Here is a 20760-nt window from a genome sequence, read left to right as displayed (position 1 = left end):
CCGCTTCACTAATTTGGTGCCCACAGCTGCGTTAAGATTTAACAGCTGTTCAAATGGAGGGTGGGGGGGGGGGGTGGACTAATTGAGCCATCTTGGAGTGGGTATCTTCCACAGTTGTTATGGGTACACACTAATTATATGCAATGACTATAAATTATAATACAGTGGGAACATAAAGGACCACTTCAGCTTAATGAAGTGGTCTGGGTGCCAGGTCCATCTAGGAATAACCCTGCCTACTGTAAACTGTTTACATATGGGTTAATCCAGCCTCTAGTGGCTGTCTCATTGACAGCCGCAAGAGGCGCTTCCGCGCTTCTCACTGTGATTTTCACAGTGAGAAGACGCCAGCGTCCATAGGAAAGCATTGAGAATGCTTTCTCAGTTGCTCCATCTGTAGGGGATGCTATTTCTCTGTAGGGCGCTGGTAACCGGGCGCATGGATCGTCTCCACATTAGGGTGGCCCGAGACAGGTCAGACTTTCCTGGGACCAGCTGGTTGTGACTTGAGCCTATTGTATAGTGGCTTATGTGGCGAGTAGGCCTGAGACCTCTTCCTCTGTCAGCTTGACTCTGCCTGTGAGGGAGTGCATGTCTTCCCAAATTATCGCCAGGTCTGCTTGGAATAGGGATCTAATATCCTTTAACAGTGACTTAATGTCCCTTTTGGTGGCCGGCGCCGCCTCTTCCTCGGATGTGTGGTTTAAACCTCCCCTCTGGAGTAGCTAATCAATGGTATCCATGGAAGGCTCCTCTTTGGAGGAAGTCTCCACAGCAGCGTCTGCCATCTTAGGTGCTGCACGCAGCGCTCCCCGGAGCAGGAAGTCTCCCATATCATGAGAGCAACGTCCTGGGTTGTTTTGTCTCTTTTGTGAGCGTTTCCACATTGTGTGACCCGTAATTGGGTGCTTTTGTCTTCTGTGTCACCGATGTTTGTGAGCAGTAAAGCTGTTTTTTGTGCGATTTTGCGCGGAGCTTGGGCTGAACACTTCTTCTCAGGCAGCCTGTAGCTCCGCCCCCTGTTAGGAGTTTTTAAAGTCAATATTAAGATATGCCTCTGCAGCATATTACTTTCCAAACTATAAATTGTTGATTCCTTAAGTAACAGAATTAAGATTTACATTTGTCCCAGTGATAGCCAATCTGGCATGGTTTGTACCTTGATTCTTCTAAATTCACAACTTTAAATATATTTTAATGCTATAGGTTTTAAAAGCACAATATACATATGAAATGTTATGACATGAATGTTTGTTTGTGATGTAGTTATCCGTACATAGGCACTGTGTGATATTGTCATGCTTCTCTCCATAGACAATTGACTGAAAGTGGATTGGGAGGGTTAGCCAGGAGATTATTGGCAGCATAACTACTACAGTGAGGTTTAATAGTTATGTTCATTAGAGTGCTACTTTAAAGGAACATTCTAAGTACCAAAAAAAAAAAAAAAAAAAAGAGAGAACCAACCCAAAATAGATTGATTTGTAAAATGCCTAATGATTCTAGGGTTTCAATAAACTTTTTAGAAGTTATAAAATAAAAATACTGCAAGGATTAAATTAGTTTTAAAACTAAATATTTGGCATGCTGAGGTTTACAATTTTTCAATAGTAATTGCAGAATCCAAAATTGCTATACAAAAGTTTATATTTTGACACTTTTCACTCAACCATTTCATCACAAATCTAGGTCAAATTAGTTGATCTTCTCCTATGGCACAAGCTTACAGAGAGTACCTCTAGGTATCCAGATACCTTAGGCTTTTTGGTACCAGCAGGGATTTAACCCCTGCTGGTACTTTTACTGCATGCCATTCTATGCCAATACTGGGCGTAAAACCTCTACACTTCATGACGGCATAGACTGTCATGTGGCTCGTCAGTGGTTAAAGTTCAATTAACCCCTTAAGACCGCAGCCAAATGTACAAGTTGTGATCCAAAAAAAAACGTAAACAAAACCTGGCATTTGCGCTATATGTCTGTCCAACCGTAATTCACCTCTTTCATATTAAATGCACCCACACTTATTATATATCATTTTATTCAGGGGAAACAGGGCTTTCATTTAACATCAAATATTTAGGTATGGAACATAACTTAATATGAATACAATATAAAAAAAATGAGAGAAAATAAGATTTTTTTAAATTTTCTTAGTTCTATGTGACATTCTAACTGTGAATGTCATAATACTGTTTGCTTTTACTGCAATAAAATACACATATTTGTATTCAGCGATGTCTCACGTGTAAAACAGTACCCCCTATGTACAGGTTTTATGGTGTTTTGGGAAGTTACAGGGTCAAATAAAGCATGTTACACTTTTCAGTTTTTTCACATTGAAATTTGCCAGTTTGGTTACGTTGCCTTTGAGACTGTATGGTAGCCCAGGAATGAGAATTACCCCCATGATGGCATACCATTTGCAAAAGTAGACAACCCAAGGTATTGCAAATGGGGTATGTCCAGTCTTTTTTAGTAGCCACTTGGTCACAAACACTAGCCAAAGTTAACATTAATATTTGTTTGTGTGTGAAAAATGCAAAAAACTAATTTGAAAGCCAATTTTTTTTGTTAATCTTACTTTTATTAAGGCACATGTGATGGGTACATAAAAAAGAAAGGGAAATGCAAGGATTTTCACAGAGTAGGGTTAATATAGCGATAACATTGTTAGTTACATTTCCATGCTTTCAATGCCTCATTTTTTATATTAATTTGTAAGTCGCTGAACGTAAGCTGAGCCTAAAGCAATAATGGGTAATACAGTAGCAGGTAGTCGTGTGTTTGCAGTAGCTTTTAACATGAATACGTATGCACAGGTATATCTGCTTGCGTTTATATATCTATCGCTGTATCTAGATGGCTTGGCCTGTGTAAATTTTGGTAAGTCGGAGTTAGTAGTGCGGATTCACTCGGATGCATCGCTTTAACAGGTTAAGTAGTCGAAAAGTTAATGCAGGTCTGCATAGAGTATCAGGTCTGCGTCTGGCAAGTGGGTTGTGAGATGGATAGTGGTGTCAGTGTTAGAACGTAGATATAGTTGTGTACTGGCTGGTCACGTTGTTCGCACTGGGGCTCTGCTGCCTATCCGTCGTTGTCAATTACTCGTGGCTCAGTTATGTCGGTACTGGGTGCTCATGTGTGAGTTAGGCGGCCCGGCGCCACGGTGGTCATAGGGCAGGTAGGCTGAACTGTGTGAGCTGTGCTGGAGTGGTTTGTCCTGTTATATGCAGTCTGGGTCAGTGTCTGGCGCGTAAAGCGTGTACATGGTCTGGTCTTCCTGGTGGCTGCGTCAGGCTGTTAGTTGAGGACATAGCAAAATCACACCCCCTGGTGCCTAGCGCTAGCGTTGCCCGCACAGACTACCATACGTGAAACAATACAAAACACAATATGCTAGGTTAATAATGCTAGGTTAATAATAGTACTCATTACGTGAGGCCATATTGGTTAGAGTCCACGTCAAGTATGTCATGCACAGCCCCATAACTTGCGGGGGTTGAGGTCTCATTAGTTCAGCACTGAGCAGTCCTAGAGGGGTATAGCCCAGACTGGTGTCGTTAAACCATGCGATCCAACCAGTGGATATCCAGTGCCAGTCCTTATTTCCGTGCGCCGTCTCTTCCAACTTGATTTTTAAGGCTCCTGAGTTCACCGATTCCTCTAGCAGGCGCTGACGGCTCCGGTTTCCGTGGGGCTTTTCCACCTCCGAGGGCCGCTTGTCTTCGGCCTGAGGCCTTAGTAGGCACTCGAGCCCTTGTGCCATTGATCCCATCTCCAGGATCGTGGGCCCAGGGTTCCGCCGGATGCAGAACTTCTCCCTGGGGATATGGCAGGCTACGGAGGGATTCCTCCAGGTGAGTGCCCAGCTCAGAAGAAGAGTGAGCGGGTCTCTCGGTAGTGGTATCCACGTGTGCGTTGTTTTAGGAGCGCCTTGCGCCCGGAGAGTCCCCGGGTTCAGAGACCATTGCCTGGTATCGGGCAATTGTTGCACTGCGTCCCAAGTGCCAGGTCAGGGAATGGCTGCACTTACTATGCTCAGCGATGCAGGTCTCGCGCACATGGCCGCCGCCATCTTAGCTGTGGGTCTTGGGTCTGCGTGTCGGCATATCAGTGCTTCCGAGTGTGGCATTATGGCTTGGACCGGGATCACCCCCCCGGTCCAAAGGGGGGGGGAACAGGACCGGGTCCGCAGGTAGTCCACGTGTGTCGGGCTCCGTCGGGCAGGATAGTGTCGCGGCGGCCGTCCGCTACACTCACCGCCAGGACAGGTCCCTCCTGATGCAGCGGGCCCCTTCCTCCGAGGGACTGGAACTCCGTGAGCAAGCCTCACCCCAGCTCAGGTAGCCCGGTTACTTCGTGGGTCGCAGTTTTGAGCCGGCAATTTCTCTCAGAATCCGGTGTTATAGGCTACATGTGCCGCTGTTTGCAGGAGCCGAGCCGCCCTGCGACCGCTCAGCTTGGCGGCCCGGCCCCGCCCCCCCTGAAAGCCAATTTTGGCCAGTGTTTGTGACTAAGTGGCTACTAAAAAAGACTGAACATACCCCATTTCCAATACCTTGGGTTGTCTACTTTTGCAAATGGTATGCCATTATGGAGGTAATTCTTATTTCTGGGCTACTAAACGGTCTCAAAGCCAACGTAACCAATCTGGCGAATTTCATTGTGAAAAAACTGAAACGCAAGCCTTATGTTTGACTCTGTAACTTTTGAAAACACCCTAAAACCTGTACATGAGGGGTAATGTTATACTCAGGAGACTTTGCTGAACACAAATATTTGTGTTTCAAAACAGTAAAAAGTATTACAGCAAAAATATTGTCAGTGTAAGTGCCGTTTGTGTGCGAAAAATGCAATAAATTTCACTTTCCCTGACGATATCATTGTTGTAATACATTTTACGGGTTTGAAACACAAATATTTGTGTTCAGCGATGTCTCCCGAGTAAAACAGTACCCCCATGTACAGGTTTTATAGTGTCTTGGAAAGTTATAGGGTTAAATATAGTGCTAGCAAATTAAATTCCCTATACTTTCGGCCTGGGTTGTTAGGCAGGTCCCGCTAATTGTAATTAATTAGGATACCTAATTATGTAAAATTATTACATAAATATATATGTAAAATTATTATATATCCACGTGTGTGGATATATATATGTATATATGTATATAATTTTTTTACAATTATTTTTATTTATATATAGGTATACATATAGTGATGTATACGTATATACTTGGGTATATACATATATATATTATTTCGTTCTACGTGTATTTTGATATCAATATATATATTAATATCAAAATACAGTTAGAACGAAATTACACACATATATATTTTTTATTTTTTTTTTTAAATTTTTAAATTTATTTTTTTAACGTATTTATGAGATTATGTATATATTTAATCAATATCCTTCTACGTGTATTTTGATATTAATATATATATATATATATACATATATATAATTATATATATATATAAATATTAAAATACACTTAGTGTGTGTTAATATATATATATATATATATATACTTAGATCATATATATAATATATATATAAATGATCTAAGTATATTTGATGTGTAACCGTAATTTTTTTTTTTTTTTTTTAACGAATATTTTATTTTTATTACAGGAGAGGGGCAGATACAGTGTCAGCCAGTGATTTTACATCACTGGCTGACACACAGGATCAGTGATCACAGTGACAGGCTGTCACTGTGATCACCTCCTGCAGATCACGCTAATTGGCCACAGGGGGAGTGCCTGGGTGGCCAGGCATGCCCCCCACCGTGATCTGCAGGGGGATCCTGCCTGGAGTTACTATGGGTCAGCCAATAGGCTGACACATAGTAACTCTGATCGCAGTGACAGGTTGTCACTGCGATCAGATCGCAGGGAGAGGCTGTCTCTGCATTCAGATCACAGAGACAGCCTCTCACTGCGATCATACTCTGCAGATCGCGGTCACTGACCGCAGGGGGACTGCCTGGGGGGCCAGGCATGTCCCCCGACCGCGATCTGCAGATTAAAAATGCCGCGGCTCCATGTGTCAGCCGATTTTAAAATCGGCTGACACATGGTAAATACCGATCGCAGTGACAGCCTGTCACTGCGATCGGAAGCTGCAGACCACGGTCCCCAGGCACAGGGGGGCTGCCTGGGGGGCCAGGCATGCCCCCCGACAGCGATCTGCAGCGGCCATGTGCCGCCGGCCACGTGGGGGGTAAGACCGCCCAGGACGTACTATGCCGTCCTGCGGCGTTTAGAGCCGCCCAAATAAGGACGGCATAGTACGTCCTGCGGTCTTAAGGGGTTAATAGAGCAACAGGTAACGTGTAATGTAAACACATTGTGCTAAAGGATCAGATTAAAAATGAATCAGGAGGCTGTGTGTTCAGCATGGGGAGGTGTGGTTTGGTCTGTATATAGGTAAACGGGAACAAAAGTAATTTAAGGGAAAACCCTGGGCACCAGTAAATGATGCATTTGATAGGTTTAGGGCTATATTTTTACCTGCTCAAATTTGCATAGCTTTTGCATGAAAAAAAACATATTTTGCAGACTGCTGCGCCATAAGCCTGCTTCTTTCGAAACTCCACAAAAACTTCTACCCGTAATGACACTAAGTGAGCTGCATTTAATTTACAATCTGTCTATAGACAGTCAAAGAAACTACAAATAAGTAGTAATATGCTTACAATATGTTTCCCTGGGTATCCTCTCATTCTAATGCAGGTTACTTTATAGATCAATGGTTCCATAACCAGTCCTCAAGGCACGCCTACCAGTCCAGGATTTAGGGATCACACTGTCTATAATTTTTTTTATTTATTTTTTTACCTTACTCAACTGTAATCCCTAAATCCTTGACTGGCAGGGGTGCTTTGAGGACTGGTGAGGAAACCACTGGTTCAGATTATTCAGTACTGTCAGTGATTGAGCGGTATATATACATTTTAGAAAGTATTTAGTGCAGCTTTCTGCCAAAATATTTTTTGTGTGCAAATATACTGTAAAAATACAGCATGTTAATAAGGACAAATGCATTAAAGTTGTATAGGTGCCTAGAGTGTCCCTTTCATTCCTAAATGGCAGATAATTGAGCAGTGAGACAGAAGATACTTTATTTATAAAGCTCTCACAAATTCAGTAGCGCTATACAATAGGTGAACTAATAGACGTATTTACAAGAGGACGAGTTGGACATACAGGAACAGAGTGCTAAGGGCTCTGCTCAAACGAGCTTACATTCTATAGGGAGTGGGGTCAAGTGGCCCAAGAGGTATGGGTAGGATGTATTTCATGTATGGGAAAAAGTAGGTTGCTGGAATAGTTTACAATGAAGGGTTAGTTTTTTTTGGATCATACCTTTGCAGGAGAGGAAGCAGGATGGGTTTCCAGGGTGCAAGAAGGGAAAGTGGTGAGTTTTTCATGATCTTTTGAAGGAACTGAGACTGGGTGAAACTTTAATGGAGCAGGGAAGGGAGTTCCATAAGGTCAGTGCAGCCCTAGAGATGTCTTGAAGTCGGTATCAGAGGTGCGAATAGAGAATAGATGCAGATATGATCTAAACATCAAAACTGCTGATATGGTGCCTAGAGTAACCTTTAAGTAGTATAAGTTCACTTGTAGTTCCAGTTTTGTAGAAAGTTAAGATGGACTACAACTCCTATAAACTCAATTTATGAGAAAATGTTAATGCTGCGGGATGGAAGGGTGGAGTAGAATGAGTGGTTTGTGCTGCAGAGTTAATTAGTTGTGATTAGTGCTCAAAAATTAAGATTGTAGTGAACTGCGACCTCGCCTATAAATTGCACCAGACATATGTTGATGCAATGGTTAGTGTCACATTAAAGGGACACTATAGTCGCCAGAACAGCAGTTGCTTAATGTAGTTAAATTTTGATGTAAGCAGTGTTTACATTATTTTCATTGCCCCCCCCCCCTAGGGACACCACTAGTGGTCACTCCTCAGATGGCCAGAGGAGGTGCTTCCTGGGTGTGCAGCACTACCGTTCAGCATCTCCACGCTCTGCATGGAGACACTGAACTTTCCTCAGAGATGCAGCTTTCCGATTTCCGTCAATCCAATGATTTCCCTAAGGAAAAACATTGGTATGGCTGAAATCCTAAATTCTGATGTCAGCAAGGATGGGTATCGGGGGTGGGGCAAGAATCAACAGACTCGCGTGGAGCTGGAAATAACTTAAGTTTTATTACCTTTTAAATGGGACACTGTAGGCACCCAGACCACTTCAGCTCATTGAAGTGGTCTGGGTGCTGTGACACTTTTGCACTTAGGCTTCTCGGCATTTGATTGAAACGTTTAACTGTCTCAGAGTGAATGTGTACACTCTGAGTTGGGAGTGGGGAGGGACCCTAAAAAAAGGCATAACGGTTACGCAAATCCGTCAAGGGGAGAATCTGAGAACGTCTGTCGCCAGCGTTCAGTGCTACATGTTATTTTTTAACCGAATTGACATTTGGAAGTCCATAGTTTCCAAAGTTAATTGTGATTGACACAGCCTTCATTGAAAAAAGGTTTTATTTGCAATCAGATTCTTTTTCAAGTTTTTATTGCCTGTTCTATAAGTTTAACCACATATAGGAGACTCCTGCATAGTCTAGCAAGCTATTAACAGTGCAGGAGAAAAAAAAAAACATTTCAGAATATGGCTAAAAGTGCCAGTTTGGAAAAAAAAATCTCCAGCAGAGGTCTGTAGGGTTGTTTTCTAAGTTTTGATTTTGTAAACAATATTTAGAATTTGCTTTCTGAATGATGCCAGATGGATCTGGATGATTTGTTGGGAACTGGAGGCATTCAGAGTGCAATACATTTGTGACTCATATTCAGTAAGGTAGAACCATTGTCTGGATCTCAGCCTGTCCAAATACTACTAAATGGCTGAAATACCGATGCTAAAAATATGTGACAGGATTGGTAAAATCCAGATTTAAATTTTAAATCTCTGAACTATTTGTCCTACATGCATTGCATGGATCGAGTGGGAGCTGAGCAATAATAATGAGAGATATACCATTGCCCCACCTGTGTGAATTGGGTGGGGGACTAAATAAAATAGAAGGGAGGGCATGCCATTGTCTCCTCCAACCCTAACTACTGTGTATTGAATGACATAGTAATAATGTGAGGTAAATATGTCCTTGCCTCACCATCCTCTCTTGCATATCGGATGGGGGCCTAAACAAGGGTGTTTTGCTGCCCAATCTCTAGATTTTTGCTGGGCAGAGGTGAGGGGATACAGGGGAACCATAGACAGGTTTTCCCTTATTTCTAGAATAGAATACCTAATCCTACTGCCCAGGGCATAGGGAATTAATGGTTAAGCAGCCAATTGTTGCTCACCATTCAGTAGATAAGCCCTCACCCATAGCATGTAGGATGGGGGCATACTCTTCAAGGGGTTATATCGTTTTCAAATGTTTTAACCCCAACTCCTCACTGGCGGCTTACGGTTTCCTGAATTTCGGTTTTAGTAAGTGCGGGGTTCCTCTGGGTAGGGGTGCCGCTGATTGGCTAAGAGTGGTCAGCTGACACACTCTCTCTGAAAACCGGTGACTCCCCATTCACAAAACTACCTTGAAAAAGGTATGGTTTACAGAGTGCAGGTAACAAAACTATCTAGATATTTTCAGGGAGGGTTTAACCCCTTAAGGACCAAACTTCTGGAATAAAAGGGAATCAGGACATGTCACACATGTCATATGTCCTTAAAGGACAACTATAGTGCCAGGAAAACATACTCGTTTTCCTGGCACTATAGTGCCCCGAGGGTGCCCCCACCCTCAGGGACCCCCTCCCGCCGGGCTGGATGGAGAGGAAGGGGTTAAACTTACCTCTTTCTCCAGCGCCGGGCGGGGAACTCTACTCCTCCTCCTCCTCTTTGGCTGAATGTGCATGCGCGGCAAGAGCCGCGCGCGCATTCAGCCAGTCTCATTGGAAAGCATTTACAATGCTTTCCTATGGACGCTGGCATCTTCTCACTGTGATTTTCACAGTGAGAAGCACCCAAGCGCCTCTAGCGGCTGTCAGTGAGACAGCCACTAGAGGCTGGATTAACCCAAATATAAACATAGCAGTTTCTCTGAAACTGCTATGGCTATAGAAAAAAGGGTTAATCCTAGCTGGACCAGGCACCCAGACCACTTCATTAAGCTGAAGTGGTCTGGATGCCTATAGTGGTCCTTTAAGGGGTTAAGAAGGCTGTGCAATCTACATGTAATTAGGACTGTATAAACAACCGGTCTTGCTGTGACTGGCCTCCACTCCATGGCTGAGATATTCGATCTTTTCCCATATGCCTGCATGGAAGGCTATTGCACATGCGCGGCAAAATACTGCATTGAGCCAACCAACCTCTGCTCTCTTGTGGATGTTTTGTGGAATGTTCAGCTTGCAGACACTGAACGTTGTACACTGTGCAGCAATGGACTCGGAAGCACCTCTTGTAGCCATTTGGTTGAGTGCCACTCAGTTTTGTGATTTCTAATGGTACAGAAGAGTTGGAACAAGGATTTGATTATCAGGGTAGAGATCTCTCATCTCTCTCCTTCCCCTCACAATACTTCCCCCAACCTCACTCCCTCTGCTGTTCTATGTTCATTCGAACCCGCTACAGCGGTTGAGGTTTCTGATCTACTCTGGTCCACCCGCCCCACCACCTGTTCCTTGATACTATTCCCTCTCATCTTATCTGTACTGTCTCTTTCTCTTGCTTTGCCTCTCACTAAAATTCTCAATCTCTCCCTCTCCTCTGGCATACTTCTATTCAAACATGCAACGGTAATCTCGATAAAAAAATAAATAAATAAATGCAGTGGACAATGAATGCAACGGCAAGGCTCATCTTCCTGTCCGCCCGCACCTCTCACGCCTCACCCATCTGTCAGTCCCTACTTTGGCTTCCCTTAAGATAAAGGGCTCAATATAACATTCTGGCTCTTGCTTTCAAATCTCTACATAATTCTACTCCCACCTATATATCCTCCCTAATACACAAGTATGTCCCGTCTAGGCCCCTACGCTCTGCCGAAGAGCTGCGTCTATCCTCTGTTCGTACTCCCACCTCTGATGCTCGCTTTCAAGACTACCTGTGGAACTCCCTTCCCTTTTACGTTAGACGCTCACCCAGCCTCCACTCCTTCAAAAAATAATTGAAAACTCACTTTTTCACAAAAGCATATCAATTAAACTGTTAATGGCTCCAAAAAACCCTCATTAAGTCTTCATTGAATACTATTCTATCTACTTCCCTTATCTTTTGTGTCACTTTACCCCACTGCCTCTAGCAGTGGACCACCCATTGTAAAGCCCTACGTAATTTGTTGGAGCTATATAAATATAATAATTATATCTGTTCATTTTAATGCAGCAATTCTTTCCTATCACTTTCCTACACCGTTCTGTGCATTTATAATACCTGGTACTTTGTATATACACCGTGTGTAAGCTCCTATTTTCTGCAATAGTTACTTAGAAAATGATTGAAACTGGTATCAAATCTATAATAATTTAAGAGGCCACATGGTTGTATTCTTTGCTGCAAGCTGTGTCCCCTGTTTAGCATTCTCTTTGCATAATTTGTAAAATCATGCTTAGAATGGTAGTGTTTTTCACTACTACATGGAAAGACGTAAATAGAGCATGAAATCAGATTTATTTTGCATCTATTCATTTAATTTTCAAATGAGGTATGAATTACGGATATCTAAGAGTATAATTTAAGTCTTATATGTTTAGAGCGATAGTTACAGATTTTTGTCTGTTTTGACTTAACATGAAACACTCTAAACAGGAGAGTATTTAATTCTATTGTGCAAGAGCGCTGCATATGGTACTTTTTTTTTTTTTCATCTTAAAAGCTTTAAAGTACTTTTAGCTTTAAGGTGTTATTCCAGTCACCAAGACCACTTCAGTGAGTTGGATTTGTCAGTTTTTGAAGTCTATATTACAGCGTTTTTCTGCAGAAAGCTGCACTTACACAGATTAACCCCTTACCTGACAGAGATGTAGCTCCACCTCCTTCTGCATTATTAGCCATGTAAATTCTGTGCAAAATTGGCTTCTGACGCTAGCAGGCAAAGCATGCTGACGACAGTCCGTAACAGCACCGGTGTTTTACACTGGTTTTTGGGTTGAGTAATCATTTAAGGTAGATGCAATATCTACTAAGGATTGCCCTACAGTTTTTTCAGAGCTGATGATGCAGACAATTGGTCGCTCTTCTGTCCATGGCCGATAACCAGTGCTGATATTCTGTTTTGAAAAAGCAACACAATTTCACCATAAATCTGGCATTAACTGAATGTGCTGACTGCAAATCAAATTCTGATTCCTCTCAGGCAGTGAGATCACGGTATGCACAGTGCTGTTATTGATAGGCGTGTGATTGCTGTCTCACCTCCTACCTTCAGCTGAGCTCCGCATGCGGGACCTCCACAGGGAGGACTGAAATAAGGTAGCAACGTGGCGCCTCATTGGCTGACAGTTGGAATTTTCAGATGCAGAAGACAGTGTGCAGTGACTGGGAGAAGTGAGCAAGTTATCGGTAATGTCGATAAATTAAAAGATCAATACGATGATTAGAAATATGGAGAGATTCTCCACTTATATTCAGCAGAACTGATATTGGTCTATCCCGAATCTCTGTAAATACGGATTGTAGTTCTTTTAGAATGTGTTACTAATGAACACTGCAGATGTTTCCCATGCAGGTCAGGTGTCCTTATGGTTAATTTAAGGTAGCTGAGCTAAATCAAAGAGGTCATTGTTATTCATGATACATGTGAAGTAGAATTTTGAGAATTCTATATATGAGGAAAAATTTTTTTAAATGCAGTGTGTCATATTATATTGAAATCTCATTATCGTGTTCCTGCATCTTTCCCAGGGTCAGGCACCAATCTACAGTTGGGACACATTATTCAAGCATGACAAAAAGTTGTATTCGCTTTGTAAAATATGAATTTATTTTGAGGGTTGAATTGATTTAACAATGTTTCGTGCATGAATGCATCTATTCTCATTTCTCACACAAATACTGACTGATCACATAAGTTACTTAAGGTATAATTTGTTTCATAGCTCACAATGGGTTCCGTTTTTAGTTTTTAATCAAATTCAAACTAGAATATTTGAAAACTGCATTTTATCATATTTTAAGTGATGAAACTTTGCGGCTTTGTGGTTGACAAATTTGATGAACGACTAGAAAAGCTTCCCCATGTAATAAAAATTAAAATGATTTATACCTACATTTTGCCACCGCTTAGACTCTCTCTGCGCTTCTCACCTCTCGACCTCCTGCGTCATCGAGGAGGCATGACCTCCTCTGGCGATGGTCCAGGCATAGGCAACCTTCAGCACTCCAGATGTTTTAGGACTACACCTCCCATGATGCCTTGCCAGCATTCCGGGTGTAATAGCATTATGGGGGATGTAGTCCACAACATCTGGAGTGCCAAAGGTTGCCTATCCCTGGTCCAGTCCATGGACACTCTTCACACATTAAAATGTCTTAGGTGTGTTTCTTTAATCAGGCACGTGGAAAAAAATTGTAATCTGTTTGCCCGAGATATCTACTTGTCCTGACACAAAATGTTAAGTTTGGTTTTATTCACTAAAATCCAAACAAATTCCCAGATTAAAGAAGAAACTGAGGCCAAAATAGCTGCTGTAGAAAAATACTTCAACTCTGCTATAGTCACAACAGGTTATGTTTTCTGTTCTAATTTAACGTGCAAAATTTTGTAGTCTAGTGTCTCGCCCTCTGTCCTACCCATAGTGTGTGTTTTGTCTGGGTGTCATATACTATATGTTTGATGGCTTTATGTAATGTATGTGCTTGCTGTATGTCTGCAATGCGCTCAGACTCTGAGCACGCAATGACGCAAGCGTTGTTTGCGTTCAACTGCAATTTGCATTTTTACTAATTTATTGCACCAACACACATTCTATACCATTTTTTTTTTTTTTTTAAAGGACAGAAAGGGCTTTAATTTGATGTAACATTTATGCTTATTTATATATATGCTTATTTATTCTAAAAAAAAAATACAGCAAAATGCTAAAAAAAGACATTTTGCGCTTTTTTTTGTATACCGTTTTTGCAACAATGTGTGCATAATTAGTGCAGGTTAAGGAAAGTAATTAAATATAAATTAACTTGGTTCTGATTTACAGAATATATAATGTGTCTAGGATTTAAAGTCTTTTTTTTTTGTTTTGTTAGTTACAGGTCACAAAACACAAGGAGTAAAATAAACTTTTCCGTGAAGTGATTTTAGAATTTGGTATGTTTGTCTTGTAAGCTGAATAGCCATAAAAGAAAACAAAATTGTCACACAAAAGTATATATTTATATAAAGTAGACACCACAGGCTATTTACCTAAGGTTAGTTTGACATTTTTTACGTAGCCATTACACCTCCAATCTCCAAGCTAAATATTGGAGTCAAATTGTGTGTTTTTTTTTTTTGTTTTTGACACACAAACTTATAACAAAGAACTTCTATTTTGTAAAGTTGGTGTGTGCTATTCCTGTACAAAACTTAATTTTGTGTTTAGCTATATCTGCGGAGTACAACGATACCCCTATGTATGTCTTTGGCACTGTTTTGTGAAGCTACAGTGCCATATAGGAGACCTGTCCATTTCAGTATTTACAGAAGAATTCTGAGAGACGGATTTGATGGCATTCAATTTGGGGTATTATAGCAATTTGACTTTTCAGAAACACCCCCACAAAGGCCCACCATTTGTAAAAGTAGACCCTCCAGGGTTTCTCATATAGTGTATATTGTGCCTTAACATGCCCCCATTTTTTCACCAATATATGTCAAAGCTTGTGGTAAAAAGCTAAAATTTGGGTAATTATTTTTTTTTTACATACGTATTACATTATTGCTGGGCATTTTATATATTTGATATGTTCCACTAAGTTCAAAGCCTCAAAATTAAGCTCAGCAAAAGTCCTCTTGAGTAAAATGATACCCCGAATGAATGTCTTTGACACTATTTCGTGGGGTGGATGGAATCTTGAAGCAGAAGTGACCTGCCTTCATTCTTCTGCTAGACTCCACTGGTGGTCACCCTCTGTGGCATGCAAGCAACCCAGAAATGAGCTGAAACTGAAATGATAGAAACGTGCATTTCAGCTCAGCATTTGCTTTTTTAAAAATGACAAAGGCATTGTGGATTGCCGTCTGCATTATATATATGCCCACTTTTTTATACCATGCCCTGGTCTTTCTCATGATCATTGTAATGCTGTATGCAGACTTGCACCCGTTTAAATTCCCTCCTGTGAGTGCTTTTACCATGGATGGTGGTTAGGATGAAAAACCTTTTTATCATGGTACTTGAGTGCCAGCAGGTAATTCTGGCAGAGTGCTGCTATACCTCCCACCCCCCTTTTGTTTTCCCGTTTGGCTACTTTAGCCTTAAATTTTACATTTATTTTGAATTCCCAGCAATTTTCACTTTAGTAATTAACCCTGTAAAATTTGAAAGGAAGCCAAACTAGTATAAGCCTGAAACATTGGCTTGTTTTTTGTTTTGTTTTTTTATGTAATAATGATACATTGACTGAGCATTTGCATGGTAGTCTCTTGGAGAGTTAAATGGCCCCAAGGACCAGCAGTAAAATACTTTACCAACTCTTACAACCAAGAAAACTCTATGGTCTGTATTCGTAATTTATGCTGACCGTATTATTTATATTGTTTACAGGACTGAAATCCATTCAAGTTATCCTTGAATACAGTCTGGCAAAAGCGGTTTACATGCTCAGGATAGCAGGTAACGTTTCATTCTGAGCTATGTTTGCATTTTCTCTTGCTTGATGTAATCCAAACACCTTGTCATTTTAATGTTCTGTTAGTTATGCTCCTATGTGGTTTATGTGTAATGTTAATGGACGATGCTATTTTGATACCCTTCTTGACATTTCAAATCCGGTTTTACTGTAACTTCTATATAAATACATCTGTTGGGAATTGTAGTTATACTTGATACCAGTTATACATAGCTTCACTTTTCCACTACATTCAGTAGCTGCATTGCAAAGTTCTGAAAGATGTGTAGGTTGGTAGCAGAATAAACGATCTTGGTGATATGTAAAATGTCTTCACAATGAAACCAGTAAGTACAATAAGCACTCCTGCAGGCATGGCAGCCACAGAGTAAATGAACATGAAGTTACAATTCATAGGGGTTTGAGGTTTCCTCTCCAGAGTAGAACTGTGCCGTTAATGATCAAATGTATTTTGCCCTAACCAATATTAATAGCACAAGATGCTCCCAGTCTCATCCCATCTTATTCAATATAGCTGTGCTAGTTTGCTACTTCGTTATAATGACAGTAATTTTTGCAATGTAGTGCTTTTGGATTGGTGATTAGTTTTGTTCAAGCGTTTCCATAAGTGTCTGCTAAACTACTTATGTGGGCAGAAGTTTACAATATATGCACAGCACTCTCGGGGTGTGCAGGCTCCAGCATTGGTTTATAATTCCCGGCCACTTCCTGGTTCCCACAGAGCCTTTAGATTTTCTGTCAGTGATTGTAAATCAAAGTTTTGTTTATTGTTATCCATTTTCTGTCTAATGTTTATAGCCTGGATTATCCTTTAAAAGAGAGATAATGTCAGAAAATAGTTGTTGCTCTGACAAACCTAACTTTTTTTTTAGTACTTTTAAAGGAAAGGAAAACAATAGAAGTTTGTTTAGTGCTTTTGCATAATTTTGTCAGGAGATGTGCTGTAGGAGTATCTCGGCATGAAAGAAATGTAGCAGGTTTAACAATTATCCATTGTTCCTCTACTTTGACTTCTCCCTCATGTTCCTCTCCCCCTTAAGTTATGTTAAAGGATCATGTATACAGTTTAAAATGTGATAACATAGCCGAGAAGGAAAACTGTGTTCTTCCACAAAATCTGAAGTACCAGTGTGTGAAATGCGGATTGTTTTTACCTCTGATATTGGTGAGGGGTGGGTTTTTTTTGGGGTGGGGGGGAGCACTAGGAGTATCTGAGCTAGACTTGTATAACTCTCAACAAGTTATGAAGATTTGACTTGTATCACTTATTCAGATCTCATTAGACCGTTTACATGTGCTTGCATCAGAGCTCAATTTCAAGGATGCCTTGCCACAGCTGCCTTTAGCAAAGGCTAAGAAAGTTAGAAAAAATAAAATACGAATTACTCTCCAGCTAAACATTTGCATGCAATTTAATTTATATATTGTGCTAGCCAATTTTAAAAAATCAAAGAGCACAAGCCTCAGCAGCTGAAGAAGATCCCTTGGATAAGATGGCGGTTGCTGCAACAAGCGACCGTGTCTGGTAATTAAACCTTCCTTTAGTGATTGATCCCAGTAACATACCTTTGTTTAGAAAGCCCCTTTGCCCCATTTAGGGAACCTTACCATTATTGCGAACTAAAGTTTTATTTTGGGTAAGTCTTTGAACAAAAGGTTTGTATACAGACATGGCTGGTGCGGTGCCCATGCCCACCAGCTAGAAACCGCTCCTGTCATTGCTAACCACACCTTAATGTTTTGCCCAAAAACAGGTGGTTGCACTCATAAACGTTTGTAGCCCCATAGCCATTATAGTAAACCGTAGCTTCATCCAAGACTTTCTAATTACAGAAAGTATCAAGGAATTTACAGTCCTATCGTTCGTAGTCAGTATGTCAAAATTGTATGTAATAGTAGCAGAGACCTTCTTTACCTGGACATGAGTGATTCTGCATAGCCACTTGGATTCTCTTGGACTGTTGAGCATTTGCTGAAATATTAAACATGGCACTATATGTAATACACTATTATTTGAAGTAGTATGTTGCCAAAATACATTTGTCACAGACAGAATGTTCAAATACCATGCCCAGCCATACTGAACTCTATAAAACTATGGGATGCCTCCGCACTCAAATATGGCCTAACATCATCCCCATCCCCATTGACCCCTCTCCTGAGGAATAGATCGGGCACGAGATTTCAGGGGTATCGAGAACACAGGACTACAGAGATTGTGCCATCTATTCGACGGTGGCTCTCTGGGGACATTCAACAAATTAATAAACAGGGCCCCATTACGCCCCTATGACTTTTTTTCGCTACATTCAGCTTCGGGATTATGCCCAAGACCCTCAGGTTAAAAAGGGCTGCCTTAACGCAGCTAACGTTCTTCGAAAAAATGTGCATGAGGGAACAATTTCCAAGCGGCCTCCTTTTGTGTCTTTACTCCAACTTGAGCACTCACAAACTAGAATGAGGAGAGATTACATACATAGATAAATGGGAGGCAGACCTGGGTGAAGTGCTGGAGGGAGTGGACTGGAGTGGCAGGAAATATGGGAAGCCGCCACGATGTTCTTGGTGTGTGTCTCCTTGCAGGAACAATCCTATAAGACCCTATTTAGATGGTACACAACCCCGGTAAAATTGCACCACATGAATAAAAACCCGACTGACTTATGCTGGAGAGGATGTGGTCAAAAGGTACCTTTATCCACATGTGGTGGAAATGCCCAGGGGTGCAAGCCTTTTGGAAACGGGTTGCTGTATTACTCCGCAATATTTTCGATAAAGAGGTCAAAATGGACCCATGGGTGTTCCTATTGGCACGATCTGTAGAAGATTGGACAAAAGCGGAACAAAGGCTTTTACACAGGGTGAACCTAGCTGCTAGAAGAGCACTAGCGCAGGTTTGGCTACAGAGAGAGACTCCAACTATCTCTATGGTGATGCAAAAAATTAAAGACACGTTCCTAATGGACAAATTAGCACGGGTCCGTGGGACAAGCTGAAAGTTAGAAAAGATTTGGGGCCCCTGGATGGCTAGTGCAGCGAGCGACTAAATGAGGGGCGAGCTGGGCTCGGTCCCCCGAGCGCAGCGACCATCTCACTTTCGTTAACGACCCACAGCTGCATGCATGTCATCTTCTGCCTATGGACCTGGGGGATCCCCCTGGGAGATACTAGAGACCTGAAATGCCCCAAAGCACGACTTAACATAATACCACACTGTTTTCTCACAAACAATATTCTGGGATGCCCCCCTTCCCTCCCTGAGTGCCCTCCCATATCCTCCCCCTCTTACTTCACTCTGCCCTCTTCGTTATTTGAGGAACGTCCTGCTCTATCTCTTTTCTTACTCTCATCTTTTCTCACCCTTTTTATCACTTGCAAATCTACGACTTATGGTCGCTAACGAACTGCAGAGACCACGTGTGAACGCTTACAGACACAGTACTACCGTAGAGTATTTCTAACAGAGACGCACTTACGGACCATATGACATTTCTATGTTGTCGGACAACTGTGTGTTTGGTGGTATAGGGATCTCTTTCCTTTCTATTTAAATAACAAAGACCGGATATATGCTACTATACAAATCCGTGCTCTACTTCACGGTACACGGTCGCTGACGCTTTTCAAGATCTCTATTGTTGCAATGTCACTGGCTGTAATTTTGCTGGCAATATGTAAATGAACATGGAATCATGATTGTACCAAAGTTTTGATTGTACGCAATGTTATCTTGTTTTGTACGCATTATTTTTGTTACCCTGTCATAGCTACTGTGGTAGCTACAAAGATTTCCAATAGCATTGTTTGGCAGTTTTGTTTTTCTATTGAAAGAATGTTTCTTCTACCCTTGAATGTAATATCATAAATAAAAGACTACTGGAGATGAAAAACAATGTTGCTTTTTTTATATTAACCTACTTAGCTTATTTATGTTAATATTTTGTATTGTTTCTGTATAATTATTGTAAAATATATTTTGGTTAAAGGAACACTATAGTGCCAGGAAAACAAACTTGTTTTCCTGGATTTATATGGTCTTTGGGTCCCTCCCGCCAGAAGGAAGTGGTTAAATTCTTACCTTTCTCCAGCGCCGGGCTCCCTCTTCCGACGTGAGCTGCACGTGTACGGCAAGAGCCGCGCGCGCTTTCAGTCAGTCCATAGGAAAGCATTTCTCAATGCTTTCTTATGGACACTGGCGTCTTCTCAGTGTAAAAATCACAGTGAGAAGCGCCTCTAGCGGCTGTCATTGAGACAGCCACTAGAGGCTGGATTAACCCTAATGTAAACATAGCAGTTTCTCTGAAACTGCTGTGTTTACAGCTGCAGGGTTAACCCTCGATGGACCTGGCACCCAGACCACTTGAGCTGAAGTGGTTTGGGTGCCTATAGTGGTCCTTTAATATTTGTGTAATGATAAATAGTTAACTTTGTGAGTTGTAATTCAGTGGTTTGAGATAGTGTTTTGCTTTTATACATTGTGGTAAATTATGTTTCATTGTGAAAATACTCGTTCTGGAAAATATATTGCTAAATACTTTGTTCTTGTGCCATATAATAGTTGTTGCAAATGCGCATATCATGGGAAATGTTCTCTTTGGTATGAAGCAGTGTTTCACTGGAAATACCCAACCTTAATTCTCATGACTAGTGCCACAGCCTTCTAAACCACGAACAGGACAATTCTACCAGTGAAAAAGGTGTACAAAAGGTAATTAAAACAATAAATAAAAATAAATCCCTTCATGTATGTTGTGTGTGTTTATTATGCATTGGAACAAAGCAGTTAAATATGTATTTTTGTTTTTTCAAAATTTGATTTATAACTGCCTATAGTCCTATGTGTACTAAGCTGCAGAACTTGTTGAGCTGGTGTTTGCCCAGCACAAAGTGCTTTGCTTGTGTTGTGCATTGTTCA

The 20760-nt window shown here is 41.3% G+C and overlaps 1 protein-coding gene across 2 annotated transcripts in view; it reads left to right on the top strand.

Annotated features, from left to right (window-relative positions):
• RAP1A (RAP1A, member of RAS oncogene family) overlaps positions 1–20760 on the top strand; it is a 54595-nt gene that overhangs the window by 14348 nt on the left and 19487 nt on the right. For both annotated transcript variants that reach the window (XM_063450841.1, XM_063450833.1), the window contains exon 2: positions 15761–15829. The gene's annotated coding sequence lies outside the window, so the exon portion shown is untranslated. The remainder of the gene's footprint in view (positions 1–15760; positions 15830–20760) is intronic.

This window comes from Pelobates fuscus, chromosome 1 (assembly GCF_036172605.1).
Source record: "Pelobates fuscus isolate aPelFus1 chromosome 1, aPelFus1.pri, whole genome shotgun sequence".
Classification (NCBI taxonomy): domain Eukaryota; kingdom Metazoa; phylum Chordata; class Amphibia; order Anura; family Pelobatidae; genus Pelobates; species Pelobates fuscus.
The sequence above is the reverse complement of the archived record's forward strand: the minus strand, read 5'-3'. Positions and strand labels throughout refer to the sequence as shown.